The sequence below is a fragment of the Sander vitreus genome, chromosome 2 (genome assembly GCF_031162955.1).
Source record: "Sander vitreus isolate 19-12246 chromosome 2, sanVit1, whole genome shotgun sequence".
In the NCBI taxonomy this organism is placed as follows: domain Eukaryota; kingdom Metazoa; phylum Chordata; class Actinopteri; order Perciformes; family Percidae; genus Sander; species Sander vitreus.
In genome coordinates this window covers 25,132,291-25,160,123 of record NC_135856.1, presented here as the reverse complement: position 1 = coordinate 25,160,123, position 27,833 = coordinate 25,132,291, and the positions used below count along the sequence as shown (strand labels likewise).

The 27,833-nt window shown below is 40.5% G+C and overlaps 5 non-coding genes across 5 annotated transcripts; all 5 read right to left on the bottom strand.

Annotated features, from left to right (window-relative positions):
- Window positions 1-20,093: 20,093 nt before the first annotated feature.
- trnae-uuc (transfer RNA glutamic acid (anticodon UUC)) lies at window positions 20,094-20,165 on the bottom strand. Its single transcript has one exon. It is a non-coding gene; the product is annotated as a tRNA-Glu (tRNA).
- Window positions 20,166-20,853: 688 nt separating this feature from the next.
- trnae-uuc (transfer RNA glutamic acid (anticodon UUC)) lies at window positions 20,854-20,925 on the bottom strand. The gene has a single exon. It is a non-coding gene; the product is annotated as a tRNA-Glu (tRNA).
- A 691-nt stretch (window positions 20,926-21,616) lies between these two features.
- On the bottom strand, window positions 21,617-21,688 carry trnae-uuc (transfer RNA glutamic acid (anticodon UUC)). The gene has a single exon. It is a non-coding gene; the product is annotated as a tRNA-Glu (tRNA).
- Window positions 21,689-22,379: 691 nt separating this feature from the next.
- trnae-uuc (transfer RNA glutamic acid (anticodon UUC)) lies at window positions 22,380-22,451 on the bottom strand. The gene has a single exon. It is a non-coding gene; the product is annotated as a tRNA-Glu (tRNA).
- Window positions 22,452-23,142: 691 nt separating this feature from the next.
- trnae-uuc (transfer RNA glutamic acid (anticodon UUC)) lies at window positions 23,143-23,214 on the bottom strand. Its single transcript has one exon. It is a non-coding gene; the product is annotated as a tRNA-Glu (tRNA).
- Between the last annotated feature and the right edge of the window lie 4,619 nt (window positions 23,215-27,833).

The window sequence follows — 27,833 nt, the reverse complement described above, 5'->3', positions numbered from 1 at the left end:
TATAACTTTATAATTTATGCGGTGTACCCATACTATTGACAAAAACGCAGGGCGGTGATCAAAGCAAGCCATTCAGGAGGTTGGACAGGGCCACGAAGACAGGGCCTGTAACACTAATGATCTTCAAACGCTCGTCTATTTCACTGGGAGCTATGCACAACTCCCTAGCAAGTCCCGCGTCCTCCCCCTGGAGGTAATTGTGCCTGGCTGGTTAGGTGACAGGTGTCAAGTGGCCCCTCCTCAACCGATTCATCTCACTAAGCAGAGAGGAAAAGCTGATCTCAGGCTCTCCCTTTCTCTCTCTTTCTTTCTCTCTCTCTTTTTTGTAACCTCAAACAACTACTTTGTCATCACCGTGCCCTGATCACATGTTAGCTTTTTTTTATGACAGTGTTTGGAATGCAGTCACAGCTCGGTCCACAACTTGGTTCATGCTGTCCAAACTGTTCATGTTGTATCATATTAACATATAGTACGCATGTTTGTGCATGACAGAGAGAGCAGGGCTGCAACTAATGACTATTTTCAACAACAAAAAAGTATTATTATTAATTAATTACTGAGTTATGGAAAAGGGGTATGATTAAAATACTTATTCCTACTTCTTTTCAGACATGTCTATGTTGGCTAATGTTTCTTATTGTTTATTGAATGTTTTGCTTATTTAACTTATTAGTACATTTCTTTGATGTTTTGTTTGGCTTATTTTTGATATGTCTGAAATAAATGTTTTCATTCATTTATTCATTCAATATCAAAAAAAAGCCCAATGTGATGTCTTTAGATTGCTTGTTTATTTACGTACAACCGCCAAAAGTAAAAAAAATACTCAGTTTAGTATCACATAAGACAAAGAAATGCAGCAAATCCTCATAATTGAAAAGCTGGAACTGGACAATGTTTGGCATTTGTACTTGAAAAAATACTTACCGGATTAATCAATTATCAAAATAGTCAAATCAGCTAATCTTTTAATTGGCTTATTCATCTTTAAGAGAGAGAGACAAAGTTGCTTTCGAGACACATTTGCTTTTCCTTATCAGTTAACCTCTTAATTATTTTTCTGATCAACATTTTTTTTTAAAATGTCATAAAATAGGGAAAACCACCCTTGTTTTTGAAATGCCTTAAATGATTATAAGTTGTCAAAATGTTCTGTTAATTGAATAATTGATTGACCAAGAAATTTCAGAACTAATTATTTCTAATCCAGAGTTCTTGTGTCCTCTTTCTGTGTAGAATAACTGGTGAGAGTTTATTGAGTGAGTGAAAACAATGCTGAACGGTGGTGACCACAGAGTCACTGACAGACAGGTTAGCACACAGGCCAAAAATCATGCAACCCAGTGGAGATGTGGAGAGAAAAATACAGTGTGTGTGTGTGTGTGTGTGTGTGTGTGTGTGTGTGTGTGTGTGTGTGTGCGTGCGTGCGTGCGTGCGTGCGTGTGTGCGTGTGCGTGAGAGTGAGAGAGACAGAGCAAGACTGAGACCACACCCTCTCCATGCCTGCCTGTCTAAGCAGAATCCCATAGGGACCTGCCATACACACACTCTCTCACACACACACCCCAGTCATTAATTCCTGCTTTGCATCTCCACACCATGTAATATTTATGGGTCACCGCAGCTTTGTATTCACAAATGGAAACGCCAAGAGAAAAAAGGGAGAAGACACGATACCTCAATCAATCCTGTGAATAAGGTTCAGATTGTCACATCATGGCTTTTTTCCCCTCCACTAAGCCAGTGCTTAGGCAGCATTCTCTTCTTTGACCTCTAAACAAGTGTTTTGTATGACGGATTGTCAGACACAACCTTTGAGATGGAGTCATATTTAACTTCCTTAGAGTTAAAAAAAAAAAAAAAAAAGCTCAAGGCAAAGGTTTTATGAACGTGACAGAAAATTCCATAGCTGCAGAATTTGAAGAACAACAAAACTGCATTAGTCAGTAAAAACAAATGCAGACTTAATACATTTTTGCCAGATATGACACTGGAGTATAAACGACATACAGCACTCTAGTACCGACATTTGCTGCTACTCAGAATCTCCACACTAATCAAGGGAAGTCTTTGGGGCATTTTTCCTCTTCTACATCTGACAGATCATAATTGGGGGGCTTTTTTTCACTTCCTAAGATGTTGCCTGAAATCTGTGACGCAACAGTAGGAGCTATACCCTTGCTGCCTTTCAAATCAACAGTGTTGTCAAAATAGAGCCCTGAGGAACCCCCAGTAGAGCATGGCTCACCAGACCCCTGTAGAGATTTGAAGACCACTTTGGAACTCTAATCCACTCAAAATGTGCTGATAATTTTCCTTGCCAGGACACTCTCTGCCTGGTGTCACAAGATTGGCCTCCCGGGAGCAGATCAGCCAATGATAACAAAGTAGCCAGATGTCTGGCGCTGGCAGAGTCCCAGAAGCCAGACAGCGGCACGCAGCAGCATCCGCTGTGGGCCACAGATCAAAGATACCTGAGAATTACTTATGGGCACAAAATATGTGTTGCTTACTCTACAGTTCCCATTAATAACAATCTGGGAGAATTTGTATTTCTAATTAACTCTTTTCTTTCGGCATACAAAGTGCTGTAGGTTGTCTAAGGCTGCAGCAGCAATTTTTTCGTGGCAACTGCGAGTCGACAACAGGAAGTCGGATGCAGCACTGTCTAAAGGAGCCAGATCAGCTTTAAATGCAGTTCTGAGGCTCAGAACACCCCCTGACTTTCCTCAATAAACAAACAAACAGTGTAAGAGTCAGCATATTTAGATTTAATCATGCTGCATGGTGCCTCCTTAGACTGGCCCTTGATGCATACCTCAAAAGCATTAAGTGATGTCGTTGAACTGATTCTACTGAGGTGTAAACATAATTAGCTATTTATTTCTTGGCTCATTCTTTTTTCTTAAATTGTGTCCTAAAACTGAGTAGGGGATATTTAATCTGTAAAGACCAGGCCAGTTACACCAGCATTCCCTGTACATTTACAAATCGTAGCCACTAAGCATCTGACTCATACTTTCTACAAGATTTGAAGCCTTGGCTTGTTTTTCACCATGGTTGTTTGTGCTAGGCACACTGACATTAAGAAGCATTACAGTTCCATGTTGTTTTCTCCTGCAGGCCCTGCACTTATTTTAGAGCCCTCCATTTATTCCATCTTATGTGTTATGTTTAATACACAAATATTTAGAGTAGAGCCCTGACTTTGAACTGAAAAGAAATAGTTAAGCTCTCTCTGCCTTGGGAAGGCATTTGTTGCCTTTTTTCATCTTTATGTGGGGAAGAGGCGTATTTCATCTTGCGCACATTTGTGCATATTTTCTAAAGCTCACTATGTTCTAGTGCACTTAAAAGTCATTGTTCAACGGATGGATGATATGCATCCCATGCAATGTGTGTGTGTGTGTGTGCACTGTATTGTATTAATTTCTAAGTATAGAAAGTGTTGCTTCATGTCTGTATTTGATGGAGATCCCCCCCTCTCACACCTCATCACTCCTTCCCCCAATTATGCATATTACATTTGCTGGTGCATGGTTCATGCAAATTCTCATTTGCATCGCTCTCTTGAATGTGCTATCTGCTGGTGGGAATCCTTTAAAGCCTATAGTGAGCACTGCCCTTCATCAGATCTTGGTTGTGACCTTTTCTCCTCGTATCTGTTATTCTACTATGACTCTCACAGTTTGAAGTGCACAAAAAAGCACTATTTTGAGGTTTAATTTGTTTTTGGCTTGTAATACATAATTCTTGATTACCTTGCTTTTCCAAGGCCTTATCTTTTCTATATTTCTGCTCACTGTATATCCTCATTTTAGACAAAGGAATGCCTACCAACTCTAACACAAGCCTTTCTCTAAGGTTTTCTTGAAGCTGAGCATAATTGTGTTGGTTAAAACATGCTGCCAATTAACAAATGAACCAACGATATTCATCGGTTGTTAATAAATGATCAATCTTGCTTCATATCAACCTTCTCAGTGGGAAGTAGTTTTTTTTATGAGTGTATTTAAGGCCCTGCACCAACATCCAGTCCCAGTACATTTCAGGGTTACCCCAGGTCATTTTTTTTAATGTCGTTTACTTGAAAATGTAACTTTAAAACGAGGCTTAAAACTGCCTTAGTGAGATCCCTTCTCCCAGCTCCAGCAGCTCATCACTCCTAAAACAGCCGCTCTCATCCACCCCGGCCCCGACCGTTATTAATGTGTGCTGAATAATTTAACAGGGTAAAATTACCATGCTCTTTTGAAAAGATTTTTGCCTACACAATTAAAGAGCATTATAGTGATTTTTAGTTGAACAAGAATTATGACTGTTTTCCCTCCTCTCTGCTACACTTTCTGGCTTCCTTGTTATGAACTGTGGGTGAGCGGAGTTGTAAAGGCCTGCGATTCTCTGCTCCTGTCTGCCTGCTAGGAGAGGTTGTGCTCCAGACCTGAACTATACCATGACGAGCAGCTGATGGATAATGGATGAAGTAGTATATGTTCAACTTCCGATGAAAGGACCCCCATAATGGTCTGCTGGCCCCACTAAACATGGGCTATATATGGGCTGTTACAAAGCACAGTATTTTTCCGGTGGTGTTAAAGGTGCCTGGATTGAGATAGCTACTCAAATTCCACATGGCTGCAAGTGTTGGAAGGAGTGTATTTAATAATCTTTGAGTTTTTCACAGAATCCCCATGCTAAGTCAAACAGAATTTATTAAAAAGGACAGTAATAGCTTGTTTTATGAAAGTTTGTGGACTTACAGTACAATATTATACTGCTGTTGCATGCTATCAGCATCAGCAGGAGTGTTTGCCAGGCCTTCACTCTTATTCCATGCGGACAACTGTCCACATCTCAACCACAGGCCAACAATTGGCAGTAATTGGCACGTTTCCTTGGCTGTCCTGGGAAAGATCTGAGAGTGCATACGGCCACGGACAGGCTGCCCTCTCCACCAATTAGAGAGTTGTCTCCTCGTGGGGCAGGGGCTGGGGGAGGTCTACCTCACTGCTACCTTGTCTCTTGATCAAAATGATTTGTGGAGATCCTTTCCTCTCTTCCTCCTTGCCTACCTCTCTCTCGCCACTGAGGTATTACTGTGTGTGAAGTGCTAGTGAGAGTCTTCAGTCAAGGACCCCAACCAGCGGCTGACAGCCTTACAGTAACAGTCAGTGGGACATTCACATTAGAGGTGCACTGACAGTCAGGCTGTGCAAGACAGGCTTCCCAATGAAAATGCTCTACACTTTGCTGGTGGTTTCCTAATACACTACTTGCTGGCTCTCCTCTCCATATGAACTTCTTTTTTTCTACCAGTGGATGTGACGCTGAATTGGGTTTGGCAGAAGCTGGAGTTTCTCCGAATAGCTGAACTTGATTCTTTCTTTTACACTTTCTCTTGTTGCTAGTGTATTGGCCTTTTGTTGTTCTGTCTCCAGGCATAAGCAGTGCGCTATAGCTGCATGGCTTTATTATGATGGCTTTGACGCAATAATGGCAAGTGTCTCATGTGGTTAGAAATGTGCAGGCCACACAAGGTACCATGGGACCCCAGTGCGAAGGATCACAGGCCTCAATGCATGCATGCTATGCCACAGGGAAGGCTGCGGAACCAACACCCAACCCCCTTATTCTCTCCCCTCTCGGTCTCTCTTGTCCTCAAAGCCTATGTCTCTTCGTATTTCACTTCAGTAAATATGAGGAGGCGAGGAGATGCTTCCTATACTCAGAAATATGTGTCAGGCTACTGGGTTATGTTGTGTTGCAATGTGATGTAGAAGGCAACAAAGCAAGAGTGCTCAGAGAGGGAGAGAAAGAAACAGCCTTACTTATTCTCTTTAATCCATCGTGAGATATTCAGAACTAGGTTAAATTATACCTCACATTACCCAACACTTAGCTCATTTGAGCATGTAACAAGATCACTGTTTACACATGTGGGACTAAAGTAACTAGCTATAGGTTATTTTCAGTCAACAATTAGCACAGGTGAAGCCTAGCCTTCACCACAGGTTGACAGGCTCACCGTAAAGCAGCTTTATTTCCTTCAAGGACCTTCATGAGGGGGGGCCTACCTAATATACTGTCTGGCCCCGGGGCCTGTGGGAGTGTGGTTGGATTATTATGTTAATGTGTGTGCCTCCTGCCCTCTCCTCAGTCCCAGCTGGCCTCCCTGTCGTTAGGAAGTGCTTTGCTCTGACAGAGGAGTAATATGCTCCGTGATTGAGGGGCCAAAAGATCGAGCACTATGAGAGCGGGGCCACCACTGATAAGCATATGATAAAAGTGCCATTGTACGTGAATGCCTCAGAGACATGGAAGATGACTTGGCAATTCCTATGGATTTCAGTGGAAGAGTGAATATGTATAAGGGCTGTGTGGTCTTTTTTGTGCAGCTGAATTTAATTGCCCATAGCATTATATCTCATGCCATGCATTTTATTCTACTTTTATTGCATGGACTCTTTCATTATGAGCCAGTGACACATCCACCTGTAAATATAATGGCTCCCACTGAACAAGCCAAGGAGTGGTGTTTTTAATCTTCCTGTAGGAATCAATATGAGACTAAGAGACAATTCAGTTGGATGTAGTTCATAATATACAGTAAATAAAGCAATTAGATGAGCTCTAATTCTGAGCGCTGTCAGTAAAAACATTCAATCAAACCCATATTTTAAGATGTCAGAAATTCTACAGAGGCGCTTCAGTGGGTGTCTGAGTGTCATTTAGGTGCAATAATGTGTAACACAGCCTTAATATTAATTGATGGAAAGTTGGTTAAGTCAGTGTAACTCCATCAGGAAAAATGACACTGCTCTGCCAGATGGCGTTACCCTGCAGCTCTATGTCACACACTCTCATTTAATCAACTTGACACAAAAGTAAAAAGAGAGGTGAGAGAAAAAAGAAGAAAAAAAACTAAACTTCTTTTGGCTTGTCGAGAAGGAGAAACGCCGGTTGCACTGCTTCTTTGTTGCTGGATCCTGCACATAATTGTGTAAAAATGTCAGCCAAACAGAGGAAGAGATCTCCTTTTAAACACTTGTCTTTTTTATCTCGCCGCCTCAGGAGTGCTCGGGAATAGCTACATATTAGCTTTGTGTGGGCCCATTCACAAAGTGTATAGAGTGTTTGTGTTTTGTAGGGGGTTTGTTTTGTTTGCTTTTTAATCAAGTTCAATTTCATCTCCATCAATACAAGCTCTTCCCACACCCCTCTTTCTCATGTCTGCCCATATTATAATGTGTCTCTTTTTGCTGAGGAGCCTTCACTCTTGTTATTGTTTGTTCCCTTTTATGGGGCCCCAGCTGTAACGAGAGGAAGGGTATCTGTGGGTAATTGGTGGGTAAATACTTTGCCGTGACTAAACGTCAGAGCAAGAGAGTTTGTAACACAAGCAGGTTGCTGTGCCGATTTTGAGGAGAAGGCAAAGAAAGACAAAGTAAATGGAGAAGCCCTTTATGTTGTGTTTTTACCTGATTTTCTTCCAGAGCATCAAACAAAATATCTTGAATCATTGTTTTTCTGGCTTCTCTTATATCAAGAAATAATTTTCAAAATGAAATATATATTTCGTAAAACCATGCATACCATTTGGAGATGTGATGGATTTAGGCTACACCCGTTTTGTTGACTAGGTGGAAAACAATTAGACGATTAATCAATTAGTCGATTGCAAAACTGTAATTGTCAATTATTGACATGATATAAGCGATTGATCATATACATAATTTTTAGTAGTGTAAACTCCAAACATTCTCTGGTTTAATCTTCTCAAATGTGCTGCTTTTCACAGTTTTATACCGTTGTTAGTCTATATCCTCGACGTTCCACTTCTAGGATTGCTAGGGTGCCGCAGGACATTCCGCCGGATGCATGTCTTTTCGCTGATGTCTGTTTCCTTCCGCTTTCTTTCTGTTGGAATTTTTAACTCCGGTGGATTTATTGTTTTGATTTATGGTTAACTGCTCCTCAGATATCTGCAGCGTAAATCCAGACAGCTAGCTAGACTATCTGTCCAATCTGAGTTTTCTGTTGCGCGACTAAAACAACTTTTAAAAGTACACGTTCCACCAAAACAAGTTCCTTCCCGAGGTTATTTTGCAGCGGCACCGTGCGGAGCTTAGTGCTTCCCATGACAATTGTGCTTGGTTAAAAGAAATGCCAGTGAACCAGAGCACGTTTTTTTCTCCCATCCCGGAATGCTGTGTGGACTAGCGAGACCCTCCTCCGCAGCGCTGTGGAGGAAGGTCTGGCAAAGAGAGACTATACGGTTGTAAATGTATAAGGACTGTAACTAATGATACTTTTCAGTATTGATTCATCTGCCGATTATTTTATCTATGAATTGTTACGGCTATAAAATGACAAAAAGCAGTAAAAAAAAACCCGGCCATCCCAGTTTTCAGGAGTCTGAGGAAATATCTCAAAATGTCTGTTTTGTTTTCTTATACTGTTTCGTCTACAGTGAATACAGTATTTTGATTCCCTGATATCCTCAAAGATATTTTGTATTACTTCAACATAAAATCAAAGATGACCAATGTTACATGATTTTACTCAACAAATAGAAAGTGCAGAAGTATGTGTCGTTTGCTTGAGGTTGGAGTGCAGTTTGTTCTGGAAACACGTTTCATGTTTTTTAGTATTAATGGCATTTGTCATTTATCTTGACCAATATAAATGCAACAAATAAAAACCATCATGAAGAATAAATAACATAGTTGCATTCAATCAGTGGCATGGCTTTACTCTATATACTTATCAAGCCCTTTGAGGAACAATAAGGTTGACCTCCCGTTTCACTTATATCCATTTAGATCCCTCCGGTTGTCATGTAAATGTCTTCTTTTTTTTCAGAACAAGTGTCTTTTCATAGCCTGGAAATCCAGACCCAAATCCGAAAGATTAAGGGTCTGGCAATGAGTAATGAAAATGGCCCAACTTGAGGGGCGGCACCAAGCATGCATTTGAAAATCTCACTGCACGCAATTGGATAACACTACGACCAATCACAACAATACACGGGGTACGCTTAGCTACCAGCGGAGCTAACTTCTGTTCCTCTTTTAGATAAAAAGCCAAGTCTAACTCATTGTAGCGGCCAAAGCCGTTTCAAACAACTGGTGTTCATCCGTAGCCATCTTGCAATGTTTACTAATGACTTTGACGTTGCAGTGCTGTCGTCATCTGTTTAGCTCGCCTCTGGCCCGCCTATATCAGATACACCAATGTGATTGGTGCAGCTCGGCTACAAAGGCATAGTTAATGAGCATCATTACTGAATGCCAGAGTGACTCGCTGAGCAAATTCAAATTGTGCTCTCGCGAGAACTCTGGATTTCCAGGGTAGACTTTTCACTCAAGTTTGGCAAAATGGAACAGGGGCACTTTGATTGTTACCCTCTCCTTTGTTGTTTGTTAAAGTCCTTGAGGTTTGGCAGCCATTGTCTTTATAAACTCAAAGCTGTGTTAAATGCGGCCCAGCTAATGAGGGGGAGCCTTCAAACCCTCCATGAGATGATGCTGTCAAATGGTGACATAAAAACGTTGCATGTAATCCCCCTGTGCAGACCCTGGGTGTAAATATGCCAGCTCCACCATTTTCACAGCGTTTACTCCGAGTTCAAACAACCTCTTTCCCTGCTCTCCCCCTTCCCTGAAAGCACAATGACAGCTCTACGATATTCTCCTCTAGATTCCTTGGCTGCCTGCGACCAATGAAACAACCAGGAACAGCTCTGATAACCTCCTTCCTCCACATTGTGGGTAAGACACATTTCTCTTCTTCTTTGTTTCTGTGGACTGAAACTTCTGCCACTCATACATTTTGTACTGAGCGTGCTCAGAATTTTGGGTGTGATGCTTGTAAATGAATTTGGTGATTTTTGAGCGAAGGATTGGTGCTGTTTGTTTGCCAGGTTGTATGTTTGTCCACACACAGTATTAGACACTTGCTGTTGAATTGTAATCAAATGAAGCTTAATATGAACATGTACCGTAGTAGGCCTATATAGCACTCATAGTCAATATAAGTCTCTAATGCCTTAAAACAAATAACAATAAACAATAATTTGAACTTCATACAGAATATATAAAAAATGCCCTGAGGGCTAGTATTTGGTATCTGTTTAATGTTGTTGATGTAATTTTCCTATCATAGCTGAGGTACCTTTTAAACTAAAATAAATGGTGATAAATGAAAAGCCATTCATTACCTTAATCCTACAGAGAACCGTATTGTATTTATCCTGGTGCGAGTTGCCATTTCCATGGTGTGCCAATCTCTAATCACATGTGAAAGTGCTCATTGAGTAAGTTTAATAAGTATACTGACTTTGTAAAGCTCTTACTGGACACTTAAGCAAAATGATAGAATATACCCTCAAACGACATAAATTTGTCCCCAGACAAAGAGTCTGAACTCCATTTTCATAACCGTTTGTCTAAACATGCAGCAAAATTAAAATTTTCAGTGGTATACATAGTTTTTTTTCTGCTACCTGTAGCTTTCTTGAACAATAAGTCCTCATATGTAAATGACAAATTACCCACCTAACTGTTAATAAAACGACTCATGTGAGCATTTTTCTGATCTGTTACCTCTATGGTTACAGTAAGTTTGGGTTAACAGGACTGTGCCTCCACTCTTACCGAACCCATCGTGTGTATCCTTGAAGACTAAATAAATATTAAAAAATAATAATATATAATATAAATAAATAAAAATTAAATAACGATACATGTGTTGAATGCATATACTTTCTAAAAATACATTTGTAGAGCTGATTAATAAAAAAGAAATAATTTGAAACCTGCATTTTTTTTACATCCATGTTTGCTTGCTAGCAGTCTTCTTCTTCCTTGCCTTGTTATCATGTTCTGCCTTTCTTGGCACGTTATCGCCACCAGCAATCATTCATTTGCGTCTTTGTGCGCACACGCAGGATAATAACAGCGACCCACAAAACGTTGCTCCATAACGTTACTGGCTGTCAAAACTCCACAGGGAACCTTTAAGTTTAGGCAACCAAAACTTCTTGGTTAAGAAAAGGTTATGGTCATGGTTCAAAGAAACCAATGTTGACTTGTGGTGCAACACAGGGTGGGAGCCGCCCTCTCACTATGACCCAACCATCCACCCCAACCTCCTCCCTGAGAGGTTTTGCCGTGGCATATATACATCATCCTACTTCCTCCTTTGCCACCTAGAAAGAAATGTAATTTCTCTCATGACTGCAAGAGGTTGATTATTAGGAAATATCATATTTATTGTTTAAACAATCAACCAACTACCAACCGACAATGTTAACACTGGACTGACTTTAGTACATGTCATAATACATTTAGCATGTGGTTGCTGAGGCATATACTGCTTGAAAGAAGCTTCTGTGACGGGCAGACAGGAATAAGTGATTAGTGGAGAGCAATGTTATTATTTTTACAGTTTACTGCTTTCCTTACATACCTTGATTTTTTCCTTTGTGGTGTTGAAAATGTGTGTTGTTGCATATTTGAATAGCTGGCAAGATGAAATTACAACCAAAATTACACGTTTATAATACTCTGTCTGAAATGTTTGAAGTAAATTAAGCACAAAAAACAAATACTATAACTAAGTGATAACAATATTAAACAATGTAATTCAATTGCAAAAATCATATACTTAGTAAGCATATTTATGATTCAATTAAAATTAGCATATGTGTCTCTCTCTATTCTTTAGCACTGCACAAGCACAAGGCAAATACTAGACTTAACTGTCCTTGTAGACGTGACCCACACATGTTCCTCATCCATCCCTTTTCTCTGTCTAGTTTGGCTGCTCATCACGCAGCAATCCATACTGTGGCTTCTCATTTGCAGGCTCCGTGTTTTGTGTGGTCCCTCTTTTGCTTCCCATGGATCTCTCTGCAGGGAGCTGAGCTGACAGACTTGTCTGATTGATGTATTGGGCGGCGTCTCGTCAGCTATTGTTTTCCTCGACAGCGTTCAGTGGCTTCACTCACGAGCCTTATCTGTCCTACCTAGAGTACAGTATGTGAATGCGGATGTGTCAGATTCACTGTACTGCAGGAGGTATCGGTTACGGAGGTATATGGGTCGCATGGCGACCTAAGAATTTACGTAACCTGTGAGCAGCAGCTCAAGAACACTTTTGTCTGACATGAAGATTTAAGAGTTACATTTCATTGTGTTGTTCTGTGAATTTGTTGGGTATGTGTATTTTAGCGGTTGCACTACATTGCCCCTCGCAACTTTTCTTTGGACAACTTTCCCAACTTCCATATCAAAAGAGTCACAGCTCCATGTAAGGAGAGTATTCACTTTAAGACCATTAATAGTTTTCTACTAGTTTGAGTGTGTACCTGAAAACTTTCCCACAGAACTTTCCTGGATGTCAGTGTTCACTCCCCCATCTACCCCTGCACCCTTTGATAATCCTGCCCAAAACTCTTTAAATTCACAGGAGAATTCTTAAAAATTCTTGAAAAACTCCTCTCAGGCAGTAGATGTGTTACTGCCAACCCGTTCACCTGCTCGATGAAGTGGGCAAGGCTGGAAGGTTGGAGGGGCTGGATGTCCGATCACGGCACAGGCCATTAAAGATGAAGGACTGTGGTCAGAGGTAGAGGGGAAAACCAAACCAGGCATGCGGACAGTGGGCGCTCGCACCCTCCCTCATTGCATCACAAACCAGGCCGACACTTCCCCCAGTAATGAGCAGGGGCCCAGACTATGGGGTCAATTATTCATACCGAGTCAGCTGGGAAAGATAGAGCGAGAGAGGAGGGGTGTTGAAGCTTCATCGAATCCTACAATTCTAACACACTCCGCAATGATTTTTTGTTGCAGCGCTGCCTCCATCAACACAACTAAATCTAAGCCCAAGTCTTGTCTGGGTGGATGGAGTGTAACTTTAAAAGGCATACATGAGTGGCCACTCACTCCAGTGGTCATTCTGCAGCTGTAGCCTTGGCTACTCAGCCATTCTCTGGCCTCACAATTACTGTGTTGAAAGGACAGACATTGATCGTCAACACACTACAGCTGTTTGCAAGTAGTGTCATTATGCATACAGTAGACCCTGTCGGGTCAGTTATCAAAGGGCATTACTCAATGTGGAGAGCCTCGATGTCAAGTATTAGTCCTGCCTGTTTGTGCTCTGCGTGGATTATGTTACTGAATTAGCATTGTAGATGCTAGATGAAGTGTAGTCTCTGCTGAAAATAATGGAGAAGGTCAAATACAAAAGGAAATGCTTCATAATACTTAAGATCCTCAAGCTTCACAAGCGATAGTGATGGCAGTTTTCTTGTTTTTGTCAGAAACAAATGAGCATTTGATCATTGGCACCGCAGCATAGAAGGATCAAACCTATTGAGATGCTCCCCTTCACAACCATTTAAGAAGACATTGATGGAGCAACCCATGGGAACAAGAATGACTCCTCCTTTCAAGGCCATTTTGCCATGGCAAAAATTTCCATGTCTTCACGTTTAGTGGCAATATCTCTGACGTCAGGATAATCCATTTAGGTGACAGATTGCTGAGCTTTTCACTTACAAGTTGCATATCGGTCTGAATTTTAATAGTTCACAAGTGCAAGGGGAAGAACAAATCTAGTTCTTACTGTATCTACAAGAATGATCAGAGTATGTGCAGTGATGATCCATGTAAAATGTGAGTATCAAACAGTCAACCCCTATAGTATGGAAAGGCTGTAGTCTTCAGCTTTGGGTTGATTTTAATTGGATTTCAATGTGACCAAGAAAAAACACCAAAGCATCCATAGAAACTTCTCACTCATGCAGCATAATCTACTTCTCTATTTGTATTTTAACAAAAAAGATTGCTGTTTACACTACTGCATTAGCGATGCGAGTGTCTAATACTTTAATAAAAACTTGTAACTTACAGTAGTGGCAAGTAACAAAGTACATTTACTTTTGAGTATTTTCATTTTCTGCCACGTACTCGACTCTAGTACATTTCAGAGGAAAATGTACTTTTTCCTCAACTACAGATATTTGACAGCTGGAGTTACTAGTTATGTTGCAGATACAAATTTTACATACAATTTTCAATCAGCTTTAAAAGTATTGGACAGTGCTGTAGGTAGCTTCATGAATAATAATAAATACCAGAACTCTGTAGCCGCTCCTCATCTGTGCTTGACGCCATCAGCTCAAAGCTACATTAACATGTTGCATGTTGCGTAATGTAGAGCCAGGTTTCTAGGAAGAAGAATCCGTGGAATAAAAAGGACGGTATCTCTGGTTCTGCTGCATTGATTTTGATACTTCTTTTTTAAACTGATTATCGTGAGTCTGACAATGTCATAGAAGTGCAATGCTAAATCGCTGTAGTACTCTTAATTAAATGAACACTTCTTCCACCACTGTTAACTCGTCACAATTGGAATCCATTATATGTAACATGAATTCAAACTGACCATGAACACAGACCTGCAATGTATTTGGTACTAGAAAAATAGTTTTTGGTTGGAGTATAACTTTAAAGTGCTCATATTATGCTTTTTGGCTTTTTTCCCTTTCCTTTACTGTGTGTTTTTTATCTTTTTGTGCATGTTATTACGGTGGCCGAGAGGGGCAAACGCCCTGCAACTTAAGAAAACACACGCAAATAGACAAAACACAAGCAAATTAAGAAAACAACTTCATTAATTTGACAACACATGTGCAGGATTCAGCAAACGCGCTGCAAATACACACAACACAACCAAATAGATAAACGCACTGCAAATACACACAACACAACCAAATACATAAATGCGCTGCAAATATGAAACGATGCAAAAAGAAAAGCACACAAACACAGAAAACAAATGCAACAAAAAAACGCAGCATCCAGATTACACAACGGAAGTTCTCCAGACGTCTAGAGGGAGCAGCTAAGTGGAACAGCTAAGCTGTTTTCCAAACCGTTTTCCAAACCGTTTGGTGGGTGTGTCTCAGCTCAGGTCACAGGTGATACTCAATCAGCAGAGACGTCTGTAAACTCGTGGTAATAAAACATTTAAAACTGCATCTGCGTTTAATGTTGATGTTTGTTTAAGCCATATTACATGAGAGGGTTTAATTTCAAGGTCCGAAAGGCACATTACTGAAGTATAGGCCTCCTCAAGTGTAATATTGTGATTATACAACAACGGTTACCAACAAAATAAGTGATCAATCTGTATTCATATTGTGGAGCAATTCGCTCTTGAAATACAAAAAACAGACAGCATTTATAGTCCCTCCCTGTTTAGTAAACCAGCCAATTTACCGTGGGATTTATCAATCTGAATAAATCCCGCTCGCACATATAAACACAAAACTGCTTTGCTAACTCCATCGTGTTGTAAGTAAGACATCTGCTGAAAAAGTTATTGTATTCATTAGCATGATTGCCGTACTGTTGAGTTCACAAACAACACACCAAACTACAAAGACATAGCGGACCAGACGCAAGCTTTTATTTTGAAAAGCTCGGGGACGGCACCAGCCGGGAGGGCATGAGACGGGAGCATAGACTGTATATTATTAATATGTTATGTTATTAATAATAATAATATGAATTTAATATACAGTCTGTGGAGTTCTCCAGGCTGCAGCCATAACTGACTCTAATAAAAAGGCAGAGCGCTCTCTCCCTGTGGGGTCGAAAATCCAGCTGTTCCACTAGCTGCTCCCTCTAGAGGTCTGGAGAACTTCAGTTGTGTAATCTGGATGCTACGTTTTTTTGTTGCATTTGTTTTCTGTGTTTGTGTGCTTTTCTTTTTGCATCGTTTCATATTTGCAGCGCGTTTATCTATTTGGTTGTGTTGTGTGTATTTGCAGCGCGTTTATGTATTTGGTTGTGTTGTGTGTATTTGCAGCGCGTTTGCTGAATGCTGCACATGTCTTGTCAAATTAATGAAGTTGTTTTCTTAATTTGCTTGTGTTTTATCTATTTGCATGTGTTTTCTTAAGTTGCATGGCGTTTGCCCCTGTCGGCCACCGTATGTTATAGGTTTACAAAGTGAAAAAGCCCAAAGTCCACCCCCAAGGCACTTACCATCTCCAACAGAAAACACTGTTCACAAACTGCTCCAAACAGCTCTATTGTAGTCCAGCCTTTACTTCCGTGACGACCGTGCGTCACTTTGTAACGCTCGCCTAGCTGCTAGCATGGCACGCCCTCATGCTCTACATGACAAGCTAGCAGTGCTTACCTAGCTACTGCGCATGTGCGACTCCCAACAAAGATGGTACAACAAACTACTACAAAGAAGTGAGATGTCTCACTCTGTAGCTAAAACAGAGAGCTCAACACACAGGGTGAAAAGAGGAGCTGCAGCAATGTGCAGTACAACAAAAATATGGTGTTTTTTGAAACCATGTAAACCTATTCTGGTACAACCACTAAATACAATTATGAACCTGAAAATGAGTATAATATGAGCACTTCAAATTAACATACAATGGCAGTTCTTTATATATATATATCTGTTACAAATGATATTATTACGATCATAATTGTCCATGAATATTTTATAAATAAAAGGAGTTAAGATCCTTGGTGCATTCATTTACAAATAATGGACCAAATCATGTAATAAAACCAAACATTACTGTACTTCTCTATTAAAATGGGGTTCCCTCGCAATGTAATAGTATTGTATATCTTTGCATTCATACTGGAGGGCATGCTCTCTGTACATTGTGCTGCGAGTGACTGTGAATATGGAGAGAGATCCATCAAAATCAAAAATCACATAATGGCCAATATCAAGATGTACCATGAAGTAAAAACACATGGAAAGAAGATGCCCCTCTTTATTAGCTGTCATCATTTCCATGAATATATGTGCAAATAAATGGCTAGTATCACACAGGGAGCAAATGTGTCCCTAAAGAAGCCTTGGAAATGGGAGGATGGCGGGAGGAGAGGCAGTGTGCATATGTGTGTGTTTGAGGGAGAGAAAGAACCCGAATGGTGGGGGGTTCATGGATGAAAAATCATCACCAGTCCAAATGCAGATACTGTGGTAGCCTCACACTCTTGCCAGTGTCATCCTCCATTCGTCACTGTCCACAAGCCTGCCTCTCATTAAGTGGCCCCGCTCCGGCGACAACTTAATTTCCTTAAGAGGACCAGACACCTGATTCAATTGTACGCCCATTACACATTTGTTTTCCCCGTCTAGGCCTTGCTGGGACCACATGGCTGTGAACAGAAATACACTCCCACTATATTAAATGTTGTGGACATAATTCCCAGACATATGATTCATGTCTGCCTCCCAGTATCCATCCCTCACAATGCCCTTAGCTCAAATGGTGGTGGGTAGCTCCAGTCAGCTGGGCTGGTTCAGCTGCTGTAGATATTATATTATCAGTGTTGTCTATTATTCTATACATTCAGATAGTTAACACTCGCATTTCCAGACGTGGCCTTCTAGTTTCTTTAAAATATTTTTTGGTTGACTTCTCAAATCCATCCATGTTGATTTTTGTATTTTGACCTTCAAGATAATTTTTCCGCATCTTATCAGGCTCATTGGTTTGTTATCACGTCATCATAAGACCCGGAGCTCTTCAATAATTCAGAAACCCTTTTGAACCATTTCAACATGACTGTTCCTCAGTCCTCAGTCTTTGAAGATCAGACAGCGTAAGATTTTTTTTATGACTTCCATTGTCCATTTGACTGCTGGTCTCCATAGCTTACCTCTCACCTACACCTGTCAGTCAAACAGTAGTCGTTGGAGATCGGTGAGAAACAGCTTTTCCTCTTGTACAGGGTTTAACTGATTGTTGCTGTAATTCTTCTGTCATTGCTTTTATCCACAAGGTGTGAGTATGTTTGATACCAGATGCTCACCCAAAACCACACAAAAGCCTCATGTATTCATTTATTTATGGTTTTCTCTGTCGTTTTTTCTTTCTTTCTTTTTTTACACGCATCCTGCCAATTACCCAAAAAGTTATCCTCTGAGGAGTCGTTTTTTGATCAACCAAATAGGATTGTGTGTGTCTGTGTGCATTGTTTAGTATTGAATGTTCGGAATTCTAAATAAAGCCAGAGATTAACACCCACCACCCTCACTTTCTCTCACACACACACACACACACACACACACACACACACACACACACACACACACACACACACACACACACACACACACACACACAGTCAGAGTACATGTTTTGTCTTAAACCTATCCAGAAGACACCTCTAATATATAGAACTGCTGAGTATAGGTCTGTTCTCAGCAGCCAATAAAACAGAGACAAACTCAAAGTTATAGTAGCTATTCACTCCCACATACTGCTCCCTTCCTGTGATGCTTTCCCTCTGATCCTGCTGAATGTGTTTGTGTTGTGTGTGTGTGTGTGTGTGTGTGTGTGTGTGTGTGTGTGTGTGTGTGTGTGTGTGTGTGTGTGTGTGAGTGTGTGTGTGTGTGTGTGTGTGTGTGTGTGTGTGTCCTTTGCTCTTATTGAAAGTATTGACAGCTTTACCAAAGCAAAATGATCCTGTTGTAAATTTCAAATGTTGCACGTTTTATTTTTAGCTGTTCAGTTGAATTATTATATTATTATATTATATATATATATTATTATTATTATTAATTATTATTATTATTATTATTAATTATTATTATTATTAATTATTATAAGAAGGAGAGCATAAACTCATGCACAACTACTAAGATGGCGAGTATAACACAAAATCCAATACTATTATGCTGCACACAGATGGAAACAACTTTCTGATGATTTTACTGTAAATGTGCTTCAACTTAGGCCACTTTCAAATCTAAATGAAGAACTGTGCTGTTCTCCTGTGAATTCAATTGATGCGTTTCTCTACTGCAATCTCCAATCTGGTCCAGTAGAGCTCAGCAGCGTGTGTGGAGGAGTGTCTCCTTCCCCCTGTCCTCTCCCTCTCCAGGAGCATCAAAAGGAGGCGGACCCACGCAGGGTGTTTGAAGAGCCCAGCGACACTCCCCTATGGGTGGTGAACTGGCAGATGCTCAAACCACACAACTCTATCTAGACGGGAGGAGCATCCTTCTCATCTGCTTTTGTAGCTTTCATTGGTTTCCCTTGCAGCCATGAACCAGACATTAGTTTCAACTGTATTGTCGTTTGTAGATTTGTATTCTTGCACATAACTTGTCGTTCATTTTTTTGCATCCTTCAGTCGTGGTGTTATGACAATTTGTCCATAGTTTTGTTTGTTTATAGATTGATTTGTACTAATCTCCAGCCTTGTAGTTTTAATACTTTACCTTTAAAAGGTTGATTCACTATCATTATTTATTTAGAAAACATGCAATATTTCCTGTCGTATATCTAGTGGTATATATAGAGATTAGGATTTGTGTTGTTTGTGGTGATTTATGCCAATCAGAACTGAAGGATAACGCCCGCTAGATGCTAATTTTCAAGGGCCCTAAAACTATTCCCATATGGGACTGATGATTCAGATGGAGCAGGATAAAGCCTACTGACTTTGGTGATTCTCTGACTTATCCTTAAGCATCACCATGAGTTTTTGGGTAAAACGTCCTGACTATTAGTCAGTAGTGCCTGGGCCACCTGGGTGAAAACCAGGAATCCTAACCACTAGACCATATGGGACAGATTTTTTTTTTCATGAAAGACATTTTAAATGTTTGCGAGCAGCGTAGCTTTAGGAATGTCAATATCGGCCTGTTAGTCATTCTGAGAACTTTGGCATAGAATTTTGTGCAGACATTCATGGTCTGCAGAGGATGAAGCCTACTGACTATGGTGATTCTCTGACTTATCCTTTAGCATCACCATGAGTTTCAGATTTGAGGTTCTGGCTAAAATGTCAATATCGGTCTGAGAACTTTGGGCCAGATGGAAATATCTTAAATTATTGGATGAACTGGCATGGAATTTTGTGCAGACATTCACGGTCTGCAGAGGATAAAGCCTACTGACTTTGGTGATTCTGTGACTTATCTTTTAACATCACCATGAGTTTCTGTGTAAAATGACCTGACAATTATTTGATAAACCATCATATGTTTCATTTAATTTTCAAGGGATCCTAAAACTGCAGTTCCCATACCGGGAGTTGAACCCGGGCCACCTGGGTGAAAACCAGGAATCCTAACCGCTAGACCATATGGGACTGATTTTTTCAAGATAACAGGTTTTTTTTCTTCTTGAGAGACATTTTAAATGTTTGCAAACGGCGTAGCTTTAGGAATGTCAATATCGGTCTATTAGTCGGTCTGAGAACTTTGGCCCAGATGAAAATATCTTAAATTATTTGATGAACTGGCATGGAATTTTTTGCAGACATTCATGGTCTGCAGAGGATAAAGCCTACTGACTTTGGTGATTCTCTGACTTATCCTTTAGCATCACCATGAGTTTCAGATTTGAGGTTCTGGCTAAAATGTCAATATCGGTCTGAGAACTTTGGGCCAGATGGAAATATCTTAAATTATTTGATGAACTGGCATGGAATTTTGTGCAGACATTCACGGTCCACAGAGGATAAAGCCTACTGACTTTGGTGATTCTCTGACTTATCCTTTAGCATCACCATGAGGTTCAGATTTGAGGTTCTGGGTAAAATGTCAATATCGGTCTGAGAACTTTGGGCCGGATGGAAATATCTTAAATTATTGGATGAACTGGCATGGAATTTCGTGCAGACATTCACGGTCTGCAGAGGATAAAGCCTACTGACTTTGGTGATTCTGTGACTTATCTTTTAACATCACCATGAGTTTCTGTGTAAAATGACCTGACAATTATTTGATAAACCATCATATGTTTCATCTAATTTTCAAGGGATCCTAAAACTGCAGTTCCCATACCGGGAGTTGAACCCAGGCCACCTGGGTGAAAACCAGGAATCCTAACCGCTAGACCATATGGGACTGATTTTTTCAAGATAACAGGTTTTTTTTTTCTTCTTGAGAGACATTTTAAATGTTTGCAAACGGCGTAGCTTTAGGAATGTCAATATCGGTCTATTAGTCGGTCTGAGAACTTTGGCCCAGATGAAAATATCTTAAATTATTTGATGAACTGGCATGGAATTTTTTGCAGACATTCATGGTCTGCAGAGGATAAAGCCTACTGACTTTGGTGATTCTCTGACTTATCCTTTAGCATCACCATGAGTTTCAGATTTGAGGTTCTGGCTAAAATGTCAATATCGGTCTGAGAACTTTGGGCCAGATGAAAATATCTTAAATTATTTGATGAACTGGCATGGAATTTTTTGCAGACATTCACGGTCCACAGAGGATAAAGCCTACTGACTTTGGTGATTCTCTGACTTATCCTTTAGCATCACCATGAGGTTCAGATTTGAGGTTCTGGGTAAAATGTCAATATCGGTCTGAGAACTTTGGGCCGGATGGAAATATCTTAAATTATTGGATGAACTGGCATGGAATTTCGTGCAGACATTCACTGTCTGCAGAGGATAAAGCCTACTGACTTTGGTGATTCTGTGACTTATCTTTTAACATCACCATGAGTTTCTGTGTAAAATGACCTGACAATTATTTGATAAACCATCATATGTTTCATCTAATTTTCAAGGGATCCTAAAAGCTGCAGTTCCCATACCGGGAGTTGAACCCGGGCCACCTGGGTGAAAACCAGGAATCCTAACCGCTAGACCATATGGGACTGATTTTTTCAAGATAACAGGTTTTTTTTCTTCTTGAGAGACATTTTAAATGTTTGCAAACGGCGTAGCTTTAGGAATGTCAATATCGGTCTATTAGTCGGTCTGAGAACTTTGGCCCAGATGAAAATATCTTAAATTATTTGATGAACTGGCATGGAATTTTTTGCAGACATTCATGGTCTGCAGAGGATAAAGCCTACTGACTTTGGTGATTCTCTGACTTATCCTTTAGCATCACCATGAGTTTCAGATTTGAGGTTCTGGCTAAAATGTCAATATCGGTCTGAGAACTTTGGGCCAGATGGAAATATCTTAAATTATTTGATGAACTGGCATGGAATTTTGTGCAGACATTCACGGTCCACAGAGGATAAAGCCTACTGACTTTGGTGATTCTCTGACTTATCCTTTAGCATCACCATGAGGTTCAGATTTGAGGTTCTGGGTAAAATGTCAATATCGGTCTGAGAACTTTGGGCCGGATGGAAAATATCTTAAATTATTGGATGAACTGGCATGGAATTTTCGTGCAGACATTCACGGTCTGCAGAGGATAAAGCCTACTGACTTTGGTGATTCTGTGACTTATCTTTTAACATCACCATGAGTTTCTGTGTAAAATGACCTGACAATTATTTGATAAACCATCATATGTTTCATCTAATTTTCAAGGGATCCTAAAAGCTGCAGTTCCCATACCGGGAGTTGAACCCAGGCCACCTGGGTGAAAACCAGGAATCCTAACCGCTAGACCATATGGGACTGATTTTTTTCAAGATAACAGGTTTTTTTTTCTTCTGAGAGACATTTTAAATGTTTGCAAACGGCGTAGCTTTAGGAATGTCAATATCGGTCTATTAGTCGGTCTGAGAACTTTGGCCCAGATGAAAATATCTTAAATTATTTGATGAACTGGCATGGAACTTTTTTGCAGACATTCATGGTCTGCAGAGGATAAAGCCTACTGACTTTGGTGATTCTCTGACTTATCCTTTTAGCATCACCATGAGTTTCAGATTTGAGGTTCTGGCTAAAATGTCAATATCGGTCTGAGAACTTTGGGCCAGATGGAAATATCTTAAATTATTTGATGAACTGGCATGGAATTTTGTGCAGACATTCACGGTCCACAGAGGATAAAGCCTACTGACTTTGGTGATTCTCTGACTTATCCTTTAGCATCACCATGAGGTTCAGATTTGAGGTTCTGGGTAAAATGTCAATATCGGTCTGAGAACTTTGGGCCGGATGGAAATATCTTAAATTATTGGATGAACTGGCATGGAATTTCGTGCAGACATTCACGGTCTGCAGAGGATAAAGCCTACTGACTTTGGTGATTCTGTGACTTATCTTTTAACATCACCATGAGTTTCTGTGTAAAATGACCTGACAATTATTTGATAAACCATCATATGTTTCATCTAATTTTCAAGGGATCCTAAAACTGCAGTTCCCATACCGGGAGTTGAACCCGGGCCACCTGGGTGAAAACCAGGAATCCTAACCGCTAGACCATATGGGACTGATTTTTTCAAAATAACAGGTTTTTTTTCTTCTTGAGAGACATTTTAAATGTTTGCAAACGGCGTAGCTTTAGGAATGTCAATATCGGTCTATTAGTCGGTCTGAGAACTTTGGGCCAGATGAAAATATCTTAAATTATTTGATGAACTGGCATGGAATTTTTTGCAGACATTCATGGTCTGCAGAGGATAAAGCCTACTGACTTTGGTGATTCTCTGACTTATCCTTTAGCATCACCATGAGGTTCAGATTTGAGGTTCTGGGTAAAATGTCAATATCGGTCTGAGAACTTTGGGCCAGATGGAAATATCTTAAATTATTTGATGAACTGGCATGGAATTTTGTGCAGACATTCACGGTCCACAGAGGATAAAGCCTACTGACTTTGGTGATTCTCTGACTTATCCTTTAGCATCACCATGAGGTTCAGATTTGAGGTTCTGGGTAAAATGTCAATATCGGTCTGAGAACTTTGGGCCGGATGGAAATATCTTAAATTATTGGATGAACTGACATGGAATTTTGTGCAGACATTCATGGTCTGCAGAGGATAAAGCCTACTGACTTTGGTGATTCTCTGACTTATCTTTTAACATCACCATGAGTTTCTGCGTAAAATGACCTGACAATTATTTGATAAACCCTCATACATTTCATCTAATTTTCAAGGGATCCTAAAACTGTAGCTCCCTTACCGGGAGTTGAACCCAGGGCACATGGTTGAAAACCAGGAATCCTAACTGCTAGACCATATGGGACTGTTTTTTTCAAGATAAAACTTTCTATGGGGAGAAGCAGAGATAGGTTGGGGGTGCGCCATGACTGTGGCTACACTCCCACCCCCGCCGGTCTAGGCGAATGCTGCAACTCCTCATACCCTAAATATAGTAAGCTTTCTATGAAGAGAAGCAGAGATAGGGAGGGGGTGCGTCATGACTGTGGCTACACACCTTCCCCCTGCCGGTCTAGAAGAGGAGACTTTTAAGTTTACTCTTAAAGGTGGTGACGGTGTCTGCCTCCCGAACCCAGACTGGGAGCTGGTTCCACAGGAGAGGAGCCTGATAGCTAAATGCTCTGGCTCCCATTCTACTTTTAGAGACTCTAGGAACCACAAGTAACTCTGCATTCTGGGAGTGCAGTGCTCTAGTGCTTTAGCATCTCCATGAGTTTCAGATTTGAGGTTCTGGGTAAAATGTCAATATTGGTCTGAGAACTTTGGGCCAGATGGAAATATCTTAAATTATTGGATAAACTGGCATGGAATTTTGTGCAGACATTCATGGTCCGCAGAGGATAAAGCCTTCTGACTTTGGTGATTCTCTGTCTTATCCTTTAGCATCACCATGAGTTTCAGATTTGAGGTTCTTTGTAAAATGTCCTAACAGTTATTTGATAAACCCTCAAAGTTCCATCTAATTTTCAAGGGATCTTAAATCTGCAGTTCCCGGGACACTTGGGTGAATGGCTAGACCATATAGGACTTATACTTTGGGAACTGACCCTTTAGCAGGAGGCATGTTATTGAGTGCATCTGGCACAGACAAGTGTAAACTTGAGGTTTCTTCTCTCAGTAACAACATATCGTACTGGGTTTTTCCCCATCAAGAACATCAAATGCAATACTTTTTGCTGCAAAAAAACAGAGAGGCACACTGTATTGTCAGGATCTTTTCATTTGCTCAGCCATCATAGCATCACACAGCTGTGGTCCCTGCCATGCTGGTTGTCTGGCCTTTAGCTTCTTGGGTGGCAGCACTGTAGCTCTGACCTGATCTGTCTCGCTGTACTCCAACTGCTCGTTCAGTCTGCCTCTATTTGCTCGACAGCCCTCGCCTCCTCCGACAGGCCTCCCAAGAACAATGGCTCGTGAAAGACAAGCCTTTCTCCCTCTCTCTCTTTAATTCTTTATCTCTTTCCTTCTTCCAATTTTTTCCATTGCGTCTCTGTATCTCTTTCACTCTGCCTGTCCATCTATCAAAGCCAACTCCTTCGTGCTCATGTCAGTGAGAGGTGAAAGGTGTCTTGCAGTAAAGAAGAACCTGCAGTCTGTTTCATATTACACCTCACAGAGTGCCGCAACTGTCTGTTTTTATCAGCCAGTCCTGCCTCCGACAAAACCCTTTCTCCGCCTTGCACAAATAACTTTCTATTACTTGTTGGGTTACTCCTAATGCATCTATTGAGTGATTTCAAGATGTAATGGAAATATAGCATGTATGTAATATGTAACAACACAAAATTAGGATATTACCATACCTATGTTGTATAATTATATATATTATATATATTATATATTATATAATATATTATAATATTATATGTTAGGCATAGGGATTTATACAAATCACATTGTAAGGTAAAATAATTGTCATGGTTTAATTGAAGCTTTATGCACAAGACCCTTTATACTGTATATAAGCTTTGATAAAGGGATATAGAAAGGCCAACACATTCTCACTTCCAGCGTGTCAAAAAGTGATGCTTGGTCAGGTGCCTTTGGCGCAAAAAGTCTCCTTTAGCGTAGCCCTCACTTTTTGACACTCTGGGTCGGGACTCATGTCGTCACTTTTTGAAGCTCTGGGTCAGGACGCATGTTTAACTGACATGCAGCACAAGAAAGGGACAGTAAACGAGGAAAAGATCGTAGGTGGGGTTACAAATGTATCTCTTGGTTTTCAATACTACTTGATACAGGTGTTGCTCTTAATACTACGTCATCTTACAGTGCCACGGTCAAACTGCTGCTATGCTCGGTGCGTTCCATCCAGTCGCTGAAGTTAGATTTTTGCGCCGGTATCCGACGCTTAGAGCCACTGACCAAGTGTCAGTATTTGACAAGTTGGGAATGAGAACGGGTTGAGAAGGCATATTACTGATGTGAAACCTAATCCTCAATGTTTTTAGGTGTATTGTTTTGATATTCTTAGAAGGCTGGAAACAAAGTATAATATTAAAGCCAGTACCAAGTTGCAGTTCATCCAATGGCCACTAGGTGCTGGCTCTACGAAAATTCAAATTGTAGTGAACTTACTGTAATGGGTGACCCTTTTTCTCTTAAAATACACCGTCAACGTTATCTTCTTTACAGAAAGCAATTTAGTAGTAATTTTACATGTGTTTTGTGGTACATCTGAACTATTGAGGCAATTGATGTGTATATTTGGGGCGCTTTTTCATTATGGGCTTGTTTCTCAGCCCTTTATGCTCCCTCTGCCTTCAGTTAAGTCGTGAGCATGAAGACTCATTCTTGAGCTTGGTAACACATATCTTTGATAAAATATTCTAAACTATAGGTGCCCTTACTTTCACCTTTTTTACCTACTACTACTACTACCGAAAAAATGCAGCCACCTGTGCGTGTTAACCGGCCCTCGCTGAACGCTATAAGTCACATTATTTGATTGAAATGCATGGATTTCAGATGTGTTTCTCCTAAGCAATGCATCTGTGTGTGAACAGGTCCTTAATCAGCTGAGGAATGTACTTAAAATGTGGACACTTTGCATCATGTTTGGTTTGTAATTCAGCAGGGATACAGAAAACGCAGCTCTGTTTTACCCATTTCATTTACAGTGATCTTACTTCCCCCGAGCAAGCTATTACAACTCTGTGGTCATATTTCATTAAAGAACTGTTTAAAATGCAACATTCTTAATAGGCTCATCGTAATGGTGTGTGTGTGTGTGTGTGTGTGTGTGTGTGTGTGTGTGTGTGTGTGTGTGTGTGTGTGTGTGTGTGTGTGTGTGTGTGTGTAAAGCAGCGCACGGCCATTATACTAGTGTGTGTGATTCCTGTGTTTGTTCGATCTTTTTATCTAGTGATCAAAAAGGGACTATGTGCCCATGCTGAAGGGGGTTGGCCCAATGAAGGAAGGGAGAGGGTCTCTACACATGTAATCCTTGTCAATGAATTTAGGCAATCTTTTTTTTTATAATGAATATTTCAGTAGTTATTGCAGCGAGCTACTCGTGTGAGTCTCTTTTCACTGCTCCCTTTGCTCATAAGTGAATCACTCGTCTAATGATTTAATTAATAGCATTGTATCCACAGATGAAAAGCTTATATTTAATCAGCAAAATGGAGTGAACTGAGATCAGGGGCCTTGACTGTTATCAGAATGTGCTTGGGGTCCCACTTGCTCACTAAGCCACTTTAAGCCCTGGGACACCCATACTTAATTGAGAGTTAATAAATAAATGTGGTTAGAGTAATCCCTGGATCCAGCCCCTCAGAGCTCCCAATCTAGCTCTGCGTGTGTGTGTGTGTGTGTGTGTGTGTGTGTGTGTGTGTGTGTGTGTGTGTGTGTGTGTGTGTGTGTGTGTGTGTGTGTGTGTGCACATACATGCCTACCCTGGCCAAGCTCCCTATGTCACTACAACCGTGCCAAAGCAGGCTCTACTGTAGTGTGCCAGATACTGGTTTATTTACCTGAGATGCCCCCTGAGTCACCGCAAGTGCCATATGTTAGATCCCAGGACAATTGATCCCAGAAGGCACCCTCTCTCTTTTTTTCCAATTTTAATTGATTTTTTTTATTTAAAAATTCTCCTTAGTTTTACAAATGTGTTAATGGGAAACAAAGGTAACACATATAGATACAAATTAAAACAAAGACTA